This window comes from Agrilus planipennis, unplaced genomic scaffold, assembly GCF_000699045.2.
Source record: "Agrilus planipennis isolate EAB-ADULT unplaced genomic scaffold, Apla_2.0 scaffold37, whole genome shotgun sequence".
Taxonomy (NCBI): domain Eukaryota; kingdom Metazoa; phylum Arthropoda; class Insecta; order Coleoptera; family Buprestidae; genus Agrilus; species Agrilus planipennis.
In genome coordinates, this window is record NW_020438995.1 from 963,091 (window position 1) to 974,659 (window position 11,569).

Here is an 11,569-nt window from a genome sequence, read left to right on the forward strand (position 1 = left end):
TTTATACAACCTTTGATGTCGCTGTTGCTTTTGATGTAATTTCAGCAGATGCACCTTATTACGCTTGGTTTCGTTTCCTCCCTATTCGCATTAAGGAGGGTTGGTTGGGGAGAGCAGGCAGACAGGTACCAAACAGACGTACAACAGGGCACTTGACCCGAGCTGAACCGTATGCTTCTAATCTACCTTTCACTCCTGCCTTCTTCCTCGATACCCTGCAGCAATATCCTCAATATATTTTCTGGATTTTCTATACGTACACTTAGCACTTGTCTTTGCTTTTTTTTTGTATTAATTCAATATCTCATCTTTTATTCCGGCGATGCATTGAAGTGCTTTTCTAATTTGCGTATTACACTGTCGTCACATTTGCTCTCTTCATTTTTATAACTAGACACGTTGATTTCTTTAATTTATACATCAAGTTATGTGTAACATGACGCTATAAATATGCATTGTTTTACAATCGCCAACAAAAGAAGCCAATAATACGCAGAAACAGTCGAATTCCGCCATCTGGGGAACTTCCAGTATGCTTGTGATAAGTATGAAACATTAGTTTGTAATGTAACGTTTCTTTTGTCATGAAAAGGTTTATATTTATCACTTCACATTCGAAAATAGGTGCACAAAGATATTGTAACGAAGGTTCATAGTTTGGGCATACCAGAATAAAAATTACCTTCACAGGGTTTTATGTAGAAATTCTTGTTGCATGGGTTCTCTAAGATTTTTTGTGGTTTGTTTGATATTAAATAGAATAATTATATTTAAATTTGTACCATATATTTTGTACATCATAAAATATCATAATTCCATTTTCTTTGAATAGGCTTTATCTTTAAAAGAAAGGATAACAAAATTTTCATTGTTCTACATAATCATTTCGTATCCTTTATAAGTTCATACCCTAGACAAAAATTTTCAGTCTCTCAGAGTCTTTCAGCGTCTCTGAGAGCGTCTCTCACAGTCTCCCAGTTATTGCCTAGGTGTTTTTATGGATGTCTCACAGTCTCTGTAGGAGAGACTCGAACGATAAAATTGTTAATTCAGAAATTTGAGTCTCTCACAGAGGGACTGAATGAATAAAACTGAAAAATTGAGAGACTCGAGTCTCTCGTAGAAAGACTGGGTTCTCTGAAATATATTGAACTTAGAAAATTTTAACTATGTCTATAGAGACACCACTTATTGAGTGATTCGTGTCTCTCGTTCAGAGACTGGATACGAAAAGGATCTCTCTATGAGCGACTCGAGTCTTTCGTTCAGAGACGCTAAACAATTTTTTTGACAGTTTCTCGACAGTCTCTCTCAACGACACCAGAGAGACTCGATGAGAGACGGAGACTCGAGTCTCGCTTTCAGAGACTCTGAAAGACTGAACATTTTTATCTCGGGTAGCTCTTCTCAATAAGATTATACGTTGCATACTAAATAAACATACCACAAGTTTTATGGTGTAATTTAATATTGTCAGCATGTTACCATCAAACTCCATCGTTTCCTTTCAAAAACGTTTCTACGGATTCTTCTTGGCCGGCCATCTGTTAGGCCTTCGCGATTCTTCACATTTGTTGAAAGGACGACGTGAACAAAGCCTTATTCATATCTTTCGATCAGCTCGAGTATTTAAGTCAAGAATCAACTATACATTCCATTGTGGAAGGCCTTTTTGGGTAGCGCGTGTAATAGAGGATCCGCAACAAACAAGCGTCTTTTAATGTAATGGGCAAGCGTGTATGGGTGAACCGCTCCTTTGACGTCTTAGCGACGACTTATCCCGGGTACAGCCGGTATACATGATAAGTTCGTCCTCGTCTACCTGAAATGGGAACCCTGTGCCAGGACCGAACTGCTTACACGATATAACGAACAGAACCGTAGGTATATGTGAAATATATACAAATAATAATTATTAGCTTTGAATAAATTCTCTTTAGTTTAAATTTTAATCACTAGGTACTAGCACTAAATAGAACAAAACGTGTCTTATCTACTATCTATTCTTTAAAATAATTTTTTTGTCGACTGCAACGCGTCCACAGGATCATATAAACTTTCGCATTACTTACTTTCAATCGATTGTAAATGACTGAATTTTACCGTAGAAATAGTAGAAATTATTATGTAACTTGTAATAATTTCAAATTTGCAATATTTCTTTAAAAATTATTTCAAGTTTCTTAATTATTACAATTAAATTTGTAATNTTATTATCTACAATTAAATTTGCAATATCAACTAAAATTATTTTTACAAATCCGGGTCCAAATTGTAATTTTTATATTTTCTCTTACAAATCAACGGGCTAAATCGCTTTAATATTTAGGTAAATTTTCGTTTTTCATTTTCTCCGTGTACAAAACGTAACCAAAAAATAGTCTAGTCCAGCTTCGGCAATTTGCTCGGTTATCTTGGTTCGTTTTGATTTAGATGTTTCGTGAACGAAAGTCATTATCAGTAAGTTGATCTCCTGAGAGAGAATGAGAGAGAGAAAGGAACATGTGTAAACCGTAGGCGAATCCGCGAACAAATATACCCTAGACGTCCGACATATGGGAGCTACAAGTATCTATTTGGTAAACACGCCAGAGGAAAGAGTTATTATGTTTACTTGGTATCCAAAAAGGCACAGAATTTCTTGAGATGCGCATTGCGGACATGTAGCATTTACCGCAACAAGCCTACATAGATAAAGCAAAAAAGAAAGGACACAGTCAGCTTTGTAAACTTCCCACTGGGAAGTTTAGGTAATGGGTCCGATTTTCTGAATCCCAAATTTTGGAGTATTTCCACGTTTCAAGATCCCTACAGTCAAATGCTACAGTTTTTCAGTAAATGTTTGTAGGTACGAATGTGCGTATGTACGTTCGGAATTATTTTTGGTCTCAATTGCATTCGATGCATATCCACGCGACGAAAAGTTTATAACAGTTTCCTTATCAAGAATAAATACGAAAATATCGGTCCATAGTAATTGAAAGAAACTTATAGGTACATGGTTATAAATTATGAATAAAGAGGAATCAAATTTTGTTGGTTGTTGTGTATTAATTTTTTACATTTCAAGACTTTAATTACATGCTTGATCCAGTGATTTAACGAAATGAAGAAGTATTCTTCGATAAACCGCATCCAAAAGTAAAGTCACGATCTAATAAATATGATATATGTCTAACCTATGAGGCTTGACCAAGAAGTACGCGGAAAGATTAGGTACATAAATATACCTATACTTTCTTTACTCCTTTTTCTTCCTCTTTTCTCTTGATAATTTGTAGGTTTAACATTTAATTTTTGGGACTCGCCACTGCCTATTCACGCCTGAAATATCCATGAGATATATCTATATCGATTCCATATTAATTATGTTTGGACTACATTCGCTGGATTTCTTGTTTTCAAACTATATTTACTTCTTAAATAGGGGCCTCTGAACCCTTATTCTTGGAGATACTCCTTGTTTTGGAATTCTATTTGTGTGTATTCTATCTTGCTTGCAACCTTCAATTTTTTCAGAGTGGTAAATAATAATAATCAGACAACTTAGTCCTTTTTTTTTAAAACTTTTTGGATGTTTCATTCCCACCAGTCCTCCGGACTATGCCGGAAGGCAAGGCGGAAGGCCCTCTTCAGTCTACTTTCAGGAATCGTGGGAATAGGTGGGTGGTGGTTCGGGTGAGAAAAATGAGACGGATGAAATGAAGACAGAAGAGAATGAAAGATTATCTGTGGAATATTACTGCCTCAGCATTTACCTAAGTGATCCAACGAAACCACAGAAAAACTTGGACCAAGGCAGACGGACCCGGAATCGAACCGGCGTCCTCCCGAATGCTAAGCAACGTGGATTCCAAACTAGTTTCTAGTCTTCGTCAAGTCTAAACAGCATTGCTTCATACTTCCGACTTTAACTGAATCTTCAAAATTGTATGTAACTTTTGTCGTTATAGCTATACTCCTCAACAACAATTGTAAGTTAATATACGCTCTTAAGTTAATTTTAATAATTTTTTTTCGAATTTCAAAATTGATCGATTGAGAACACAAGAGTAAAAAGATTGATCACAAGTAGAAATAAAAAATCGTTTAGTAGAGTCATTAATAATATCATTTATTTCATTCGGTTTTCCATTTGATTTCTTGTTTAATTTTAACCAAGGTTCATCATACCTGACCCTGTCTGTAAACGTACGCACATATTTACCTGTAGCTTTACTTATTAGATTTCTGATTGAATGACGAGCAAAAAAAGGATTCCCGTTTATCATTATGTATTACGAAGCTACGAAATGTTCACACGCTAATAACCATTGTCTAATCGATTTAACACCTCGTCTTGTAGATTGGAGAGCTGTCAATATTTTGCAATAACACATACACACAAGTATACAACAATGCCTTTTAAAGAGCATCGTGTAGGTCTAATCATAAACCTATTTCTCATTTGACTGCTTGAAACAAAAAGAATAATTTATTAATTTATTCAAACTGTTGGTGGGATAATTTCAACATATTCTGCACCTGTTAATTGACGCACACACTTTTAATTTAGAACAATAGATGCAAATGACAAGCAGGTAAATCAATATTCAAAATTGTCGTTATGTACAGGACAAAACTTTAATCAACATTATTTCCTATTTCATCTCCTAGTTCTATAAATGAAAAAAGTNTAAAGACGCGGGTGATATGTTAAGCGTCAGTTAAAAAACAGGGACGAGCACAGACGGACTAAACATTCAGTTGTTATTGAAGAAGTGGAAAGCGGGTGCGTACAATCAATTACCGGACAGAGTAGTGTATAGGAGGCAGACAGCCGAGCGAATAATCCGAAATCCAACAGCACAGATATAATAAAATAATAAGTAAATAGTTAAGAACTATACTAAAAGACGGTATATAAATAAAATAATAAATTATTACAGAAATTAAATACTACGTGGTGACATTAAAGGACACTGTTACACTTAATTATTTATTTATTATTTGTATCTGTGCTGTTGGATTTCAATTTTTTTACAAGATTACTCACTGCAAACAGCAACTATTTGCACTTGATAAAGTTTCCCAACAAGAGGCGAAACGTTGGTGTTTGTTCTGTAATAAAATAAATTCATTACTATCCTAATCGACCTTGACTCTTTTTTTCATTTAATTAAATCTATTACTATTTTACGATTAAATATCATCCAGGAATTCAAACATCACAAACTTCATTCGTTCAAACGAACTTTCTAGACTTTATTTTTTTAATATGAAATATTATTTTGAAAATTCATTTCCGAATTTTTACCACTACACACTACCTCAAATTAATGAGGGAAAAATTATTTTTTTAGTTTTAAACTTCATCTTAAGGTAACAAATAAGTATAGGTAGACCACGTTAGTTAAACTGTTATCCACCAGTCCACTTTTTCAGAGCGAGATCCAGGGAGTTTACGCGAATCAAAAGTGAGTATGTACGAATTAAGGAGCTGGTTAAATAATTCCGCATATTGGATGGAAACCAACCCACCCCAATTGATGCACTATTATTTGTTGGCAACTTTTTAAAATAATGCATTTTAAAAGTCCAGTAGCTTTCTCAATTTGCTAAAACGTATCTATTGTTGTTTTAGATACCGTTTCACAAAAACAGGATAATTCTGCTAAACATTAAAACTCGATCAATCTTTTTTATAAAATAAAAGACAGTTGAAATGGGTTTTATCTTTTTCATACAGGACTCTTCCATTACAAATGACATTTTTGTGCCAAATGTGCTACTCAATATATCATACACAAATAAAACGGATGTTATTTATAAAAGGATATTAATTCAAAACGTGGGTGAGACATCAAATTAATGTAATAAATAAATCCTTTTGCATGTTTTCTCATTTAGTAACATTTTTATAGATTTATAAATAAAACATTGTGAAGCTAAATTAGTTGCATGTTTTAAAATCTATTTGCAGAATGAGTTTGCAGATTTCGCAATAAAATGAGGTAAAAAATAATAAAACATTTCTAACAAGTAAAAATATCTTTTTACGTTGTTAAGGGAGAATGAATATTGAGAAAGTCAGAAATGAGGACAGATTAGAAAGAGTACAAGAACAGAATCAATAAAAAATAGGCGAGATAGGTTGGCAGGACATCTTCTTAAGCAAGAAGGGCTAGTCAGAGACATATTAGAGGAAGAAACAGGGAGTTAAGAGGAGTAGAGGTAGATCTAGATTACATTACTGTTCACAAATAGTTACAGATACGGGATGCTCTAGATTTAGGTAAATGAGAAGATTAGCTCAGCTTAGGATCCTAAAAGGTGCATAGAATCCGCTGAGTACCGGATCCAAGCCGGTTACCTGGCTCAGCTTTACTTAGAATTTAAAATTACATACTTTATAATTTTTAATCATTGTTCAATCAATTGTTTCCACATATTAAGATCTTTTTTTAGAGTAACCGTATTCGAATTTTAGTGCACATTGATCTGTTAAGACTGTTTTTCATACGAATGATGATGAATCCCTAAAGAGTTTTAAATATAATATTTACAGTGTAGTCCGTTTTGTACGACTTCGCATATAGCAACCAACTGTTTTTAGAGACATAAGTATAGGCGTTTGTTTGGTTTTAGAATGAGCTTATACGAAAGGACATTCGTTTATTACGACTCCGCTTACAACGACTCATCGCTTTTAACGACGGGATTTCACACATAATTGTCCGATTACAACGACGAGTGTTGACGTGTTTACAAATTAAACCCCCCTTGCCGATACACCGTTGCGCTGTTTGGAATACGACTCTTTATTTTACGGCAGCACCTACATAATTTGCGGGTAATGAGTGAGTACGCGTACAAAAATGGCTTCTACAAAACGAAAAAGTTTCTCCATTGATGAAAGAAGTGTTATAATACAACGGTTAGAAGATGGCGAGTCGAATGTAATAATTGCAAAGGAATTCGGTGTAAATCATAAATGTTCTTTTATCTGCTGGTCACTTAAATATGTATTAATAAATACATAATGTATGTGATTAATCAAACACAAAAATTGTCTGTTCGTTTAGTACGCCTTCCGGTTACTACGACGTAATATCACCGATCCCTTGGCCGTCGTTATAATCGGATTCTACTGTACATTCTAATAGGTACAGGTAGCAGTTTTCTTTGGATGCGTCAAGTATGACAACATTTCGTGCATGAGTTTTGACGAAATTGGTGCAAGATACACTACTATCTCAGTAACTACATATCTATTGATGTTGTTAACCGCTTTCAGAAAGTCGACGAAACGCTACGTCCAGGCGTTGATTTCAGTCGCGGTTTATCATCCTCTTTCTTCTTGATGAACTTTATTAACAAATCAATTTTAATCTTTGAGTGATGAACGGTAATTAATATGTTTATATGTATGTACAAACATTAATTTCATTAGTATGAATCCCCTTCCTTATCATTTATCCTTTGCAAAAATACATAGGAAGGTTTTTTCGAAAACCATTTATTAAATTTTTGGTAAATAGAAAATGGTTTTTCTTAGGTTCTACTTTACAATTTATAGCCAGATATTTCCGCAAGTATTTTTTTTTCCTATTCCATTCCATTAGTTCAGCCAGGGTGCGAGATGGGTGTTGGAAAAAAATTGTACGAGATCCTTTTTCATACGTGTTTTTCATTCGGCAACGTCGCTTTCGAATCGATGAAAAGCTTTATCGCCATTCTGCGAAAAGTACCTATACAATCCGCTTTCCCGCTGTCACACACTGATTGCCTCTAATGCATTTAAATCGCGAGGGATGTAAAAGAAACGGGTGCGATTTGTTATTCCTGAATTCCTCCGCTACCTGCCGATTTGCATACCGGGTTTCTAGGCCGACGAAAACACCAAGAAAAAAAGTATCAAGAAGTAAACTGTGACGACGGTTCGCCGCAAAAAGGAAAACGAGAGAGAAAGACAACTACTATGATTCCTAAGAAAATATGGCAAAACACAAAAATATATATACAGCGTACGCGNATAGAAAGTTGTTTATTTTCCAAGACTATGCTTTGTATGACGCCCGCTTAGTATGACGTGTTTGTCATTTTCCTTCGATGTCATTATAAGCGGATTCTACTGTAGTTCGTATGTTAGGAAAGTACGTTAATGTACTTTGTCTAAGTAATTGAATCGACTGTGCGGTTTGTATAGATACGTTGTAAGGGTATTAAAAGTAAATTATTTCGGTTTTCAATGTTTTGCCATCTTAATAGATCTTATTAGCACGCCATAGATAGTCTCGATAAATCATCAAGCAAATCAAAGGAGCTTGGATTTATCTAGCCACGGTAGTATATATTGTCATGTAGGTAGATACTGATATCTGCTGATAGCTGAAGTGTACTTCATTACAGTGTAACCTGCCCAAATTTGCTACGGTACATACCATTTTAATCACAGCATCCTCCGTATCATGCAATCCAACAATGTAATCGCGTCTAACACATCAAAACTTAAGTGATTTTTAACTTAAAATTCCGATTAAACGGTAACACTCTAGACATCAAACTTAGGTCATTTACCACCTCAAAAACCTACCTAATCCTGGAACCACAGATATGCAATATATTATTATATAGGGTGGTCCAAAAAACTGAAGACGGCTGCATAAGTTTTGAATGGCTGTTGATAGGAAAACGAAATTTTGGGAGTGTTCCTTGACTAAACAATCGAAATTATGATCTAACTCAATGGAGAAGCTCCAGCTCCACCAACTTTTGTATTTTAAATAGTACATACATCGTTAAAAGGGATATTAAAAAGGTAATTTTTTGGAACAAAACCTAGGTCTCTACCTATCACCGTTTAAAAATGACAGCACAGAAATTGTGNTCAGAGACTCGAATCTCTCGTAGAAAGACTGGGATCTCTGAAATATGTTGAACTTAGAAAATTTTAACCATGTCTATCGAGACACCACTTATTGAGAGATTCGAGTCTCTCGTTCAGAGACTGAATACGAAATGAGGATCTCTCTATGAGCGACTCGAGTGTCCCGTTTAGAGACGCTAAACAGTTTTTTTGACGGTCTCTCTCAGCGACACCAGAGAGACTCGATGAGAGACGGAGACTATAGTCTCGCTTTCAGAGACTCTGAGACACTGAACATTTTTATTTCGGGCTGTTAATAAATATACACAATTTATAGTTTTTCTTTCTATCAAACTAAATAACTAACCAAAATAGAAAGTTATTTATTTTCTAAGACTATGCTTTTAGTATGACGTGTTTGTCATTTCCCTTCGATGCCATTATAAGTGGATTCTGCTGTAGTTCGTATGTTAGAAAAGTACCTTAATGTACATGTCTAATTGAATCGACTGCACGGTTTGTATAGGTACGTGGCAGGGGTATTAAAAGTATATTATTTCGGTTTTCAATGTTTAGAGATTACCAAAAACGAAACTACCAGACGTAAATCGTGATTGCGATCTTATTAGATCTCATCAGCACGCCATAGGTAGTCTCGACAAATCATCAAGCAAATCAAAGGAGCTTGGATTTATCCAGCCACAGTAGTATATTGTCATGTAGGTAGATACTGATATCTGCTGATAGCTGAAGTACTTCATACCAGTGCAATCCGCCTAAATTTGCTACCGTTGCCGACGGTGCACACCATTTTAATCATGGCATCCTCCATATCATACAATCCAACAATGTAAACGCGTCTAACACGTCAAAAGATAAGTGATTTTTAAATTAAAATTCCGATTAAACGGTAACACTTTGGATATCAAACTTAAGTCATTTACCACCTTACAAACCTACCTAATCCTACAACTACAGATTTGCAATACATTATTATACAGGGCGGTGCAAAAGTCTGGAGACGGCTGAATAAGTTTTGAATGACTGTTGATAGGAAAACGAAATTTTTAGAGTGTTCCTTGAGTAAACAATTGAAATTATGGTCTAACCCAATGGAGAGGCTCCAGCTCCACTAACTTTTGTATTTTAAATAGTACATATATCGTTAAAAGGGATATTAAAAAGGTAATTTTTTGGAACAAAACCTAGGTCTCTACCTATCACCGTTTAAAAATGACAACACAGAAATTGTGGAAAAGGGGTATCAATAACCATTGAAAAGTTACTAATATAGTCTTCTCCAGACTTTTGAATCAACTTGTACGGTGATTTTACACAAATGTCTTACTGAGGTGTCTCAGGGTGATTTATCGAGACTGTCTATGGCTGACGATATCTAATAAGATCTAAATTGTGACCCATGTCTGATAGTTCAAAAATTTACACCGTTGAATTCAGTAAATATGTTTTTTTTTGCCCGTGGATACTTCTAAAACTTTTTGGAACGCATCCAAAGTATGGTGCAGTGATCTGGTTTGTAGTAGCAATTAGAAAAAAGGAACTTCGAGGTTGTTTAAGATGTAATAAATTAGCAGGGAGTGAATCTCATCGGAGTGGTTGCAGATATTCGCGAGACAAAAAGGTTCAAAAAGTATAACGCGCGAGTAATTATAAAGCTTTTCCTCTTATCTTCGGCATGAAAAAGGAGCTAAACTTTTCGTTCAGTAAGAGGTCATTAGAGCACCTAAGTTTTTATCCCAGTAGCGGCAAGTTTGAGGAATTACATTAGAGCAGGGCTTTTAGCTGTATTAGAAGGATGGAATGAAAAATTCTCTTCCCAACCCCTACGAGCGCCGCCACCAATACCGCCCCGTTCGTCCCATTTACTTCCATCAGTTTTCAATTAACTGATTATTTCAGCTTTGAATTCATGTAATACGTCCCGCCAAAACCACCCAATCGAACCGGTCCGATAGCAGACAAAATGATGATGGATCTTTGATCTAAAATGCGAGAGGGTAGCTTGATTACATGTGTAGCTATTATTTACTATAAAAACACAAACAGTTCGCCTTTTACATGCAAAAGTATGTAGGGTAGGGTAAAGGCTAAAACCTACAAGTTCGTATTATATATCGGGATAGCCAACATCAGTATGTTTGTATATGGCATCGACTTTTCGACTAAAAAATATGCCTAGGTCTGCTATTTATCACAAACATGAGGAATTTAAAACTGATGAACTTAAATAAAATGGAAGCGGTACTGACAGATCAGTACCTACTGTATGAAAATAAATAAAAGTAAAACTAAAATACTGGTATACAAGGGAAGAAAAAGTAGGGAAAGGGCGAATATAAAAGTAAGAGGCGAAAAATTAGAAGAAGTGGCTGATGTTAGATATCTAGGAAGTCAGATAAGTCAGGACGGAAGGAATAGTTGGGATATAAAGCAGAGGCTAGCGTAGGGTCGTGTCGCCATTAATGAAAAGAAGTCACTTCTATGCTTGCGAACGATTAATTTAGAAATTCGAAAAAGGTTGTTAAAGGTGTATGTTTGGGGCACGGCGTTGTACGGATGCGAAACATGGACAGTGGGAGCGGCGGAAAAGAAAAGGTTAGAAGCGTTCGAAATGTGGTGTTATAGGCGGATGATGAGGATATCGTGGGTAGAAAAGGTTAGAAATGAAGAGGTATTGGAAAGAATAGGAGAACAGAGGAC

At 35.4% G+C, this 11,569-nt stretch overlaps 1 protein-coding gene across 2 annotated transcripts in view; it reads right to left on the bottom strand.

The window, feature by feature from the left end:
* Positions 1-11,569, bottom strand: part of LOC108745102 (teneurin-m) — a 286,594-nt gene that overhangs the window by 185,011 nt on the left and 90,014 nt on the right. The gene's annotated exons all lie outside the window — the stretch shown is intronic.